Below are 2,500 nucleotides of genomic sequence, written 5' to 3'. Positions count from 1 at the left end.
TAAGTATTCACCCCCTTTGCTATGACACACCTAAATAAGCTCTGGTGCAACCAATTGTCTTTAGAAGTCACATAATTAGTTGAATGGAGTCCACCTGTGTGCAATTAAGGTGTTTCACATGATTTCAGGTTAAATACACCTGTCTCTGGGAGGTCCCACAGTTGGTTAGTACATTTCCTAACAAAAACTACATCATGAAGGTGAAGGAACATTCAAAGCAAATCCGGAATAAGGTTCTTCAAAAGCACCAATCAGGGGTAGGATATAAGAACATTTCCAAGGCATTGAATATCCTCTCAGAGCACAGTAAAGTCCATTATTAAGAAATGGAGAGAATATGGCACAACTGTGAATCTGTCTAGAACAGGCCGTCCTCAAAAACGGAGTATCCGGGCGTATAGGGCACTAGTCAGGGAGGCCACCAAGAGGCCTATGGCAACTCTAAAGGAGTTACAGTGTTCCACGGCTGAGCTGGGAGACACTGTGCATATGGCAACAATAGCCCGGGTGCTTCACAAAACTGGCCTTTATGGGAGAGTGGCAAAAAGAAAGCCATTGTTGAAAAGAACTCGCATCAAATCTCGGCTAGAGTTTCCCAGAAGGCATGTGGGAGACTCTGAGACCAAGTGGAAGAAGATTCTATGGCCTGATGAGACCAGAATAGAGCTTTTTGGCCACAACGCTAAGCGCTATGTTTGGCGCAAGCCTAACACCGTACATCATCCTGAGAACACCATCCCTACCGTGAAGCATGGTGGTGGCAGCATCATGCTATGGGGATGCTTCTCTGCGTCAGGGCCTGGAAAGCTCGTGAAGATAGAGGGCAAAATGGATGCGGCAAAGTACAGAGAAATCCTGAAGGAAAACCTGCTGAAGTCTGCAAGAGACCTGGGACTTGGAGAAGATTCATCTTCCAGCAGGACAATGACCCCAAACATACAGCCAAAGGCACACTGGAGTGGCTTAAAAACAAAAAGGTCAATGTCCTGGAGTGGCCCAGTCAAAGCCCGGACCTCAATCCAATTGAGAATATGTGGAAAGAGTTGAAAATTGCTGTTCACCAAAGGTCCCCATCCAACTTGACGGAGCTTGAGCAATTTTGCAAAGAAGAATGGGCAAAAATAGCAGTGTCCAGATGTGCAAAGCTGGTAGAGACTTATCCAAATAGACTCATGGCTGTAATTGCTGCCAAAGGTGCCTCTACCAAATATTGACTCAAGGGGGTGAATACTTATGCAATCAATTATTTTCTGTTTTGTATTTGTAATTAATCTGTGGAGAAGATCTTCCCTGTTTTTCAACATTTACTTTTCAAAACGAACATTTGTCATTCAAAAGTCCAACAGCATAATGCAAGGAGAATGGCTAATTCATTAGGAACAGTCATGTTGAAGACAGTACCAGTTTCAAATGATTAAAAACTGGGAAACTGTTTGAGAAAAGAAATATATAAAATAGTTTATTTAAAAATATTTAATATATACACATTTTTTTAAGAAATACTGTTCCAATGGTCATTTCAAATGTGCTGTGAGTTTAAAATCGTCTGGAAATTAAACACTGATGCCTTTTTTAATTGTATTGTTTTTGAAAAAAGTTGAAAGGCTGGGAGAATCTTCTGTGGAGAAGATCTTCCCTCCCTTTCAACATTAATTCTCAAACTGAATGCAGTAGGGATTCAAGGAAATGCATGCACATGGATTAGGGAGTGGTTAACATGTAGAAAACAGAAAGTACTAAATAGAGGAGAAACCTCAAAATGTAGTGAGGTAGCCAGGGGTGTACCTCAGGGATCACTATTAGGTCCTCTGCTATTCCTAATCTACATTCATGATTTAGATTCTGGTATAGTAAGCAAGCTTGTTAAATTTGCAGACGACACAAAAATAGGAGTGGCGGCAAACACTGTTGTAGCAGCAAAGGTCATTCAAAATGATCTAGACAGCATTCAGAACTTGGCAGACACGTGGCAAATTACATTTTAATAGAGAGAAGTGTAACGTATTGCACACAGGCAATACAAATGGGCATTATAAATATCATATGGGAGATACTGAAATTGAAGAAGGGATCTATGAAAAAGACCTAGGAGTTTATGTTGACTCAGAAATGTCTTCATCGAGACAATGTGAGGAAGCAATAAAAAAGGCCAACAAGATGCTCGGATATATTGTGAGGTGTGTTGATTTTAAATCAAGGGAAGTAATGTTAAAACTTTACAATGCATTAGTAAGACCTCACCTAGAATACTGTGTTCAGTTCTGGTCACCTTGTTACAAAAAGGATATTGCTGCTCTAGAAAGAGTGCAAAGAAGATGGTTAATCTTCCCTCTGACATTCTCCATTGACAAATTGAGGGATGCGCACCAGGCCGCACACCCGCCGCTCCGGATTCGGGGATCTGAACCCGACTCTCTTTGGATCGGCCGGGGGGCGACGGAGGCAATCACCCCTCCCTTTCAGAACGGCATTCGCCTATCTCTTAGGACCGACTGACCCA

This window comes from Acipenser ruthenus, unplaced genomic scaffold (genome assembly GCF_902713425.1).
Source record: "Acipenser ruthenus unplaced genomic scaffold, fAciRut3.2 maternal haplotype, whole genome shotgun sequence".
NCBI classification, from domain to species: Eukaryota; Metazoa; Chordata; class Actinopteri; order Acipenseriformes; family Acipenseridae; genus Acipenser; species Acipenser ruthenus.
The sequence above is the reverse complement of the archived record's forward strand: the minus strand, read 5'-3'. Positions refer to the sequence as shown.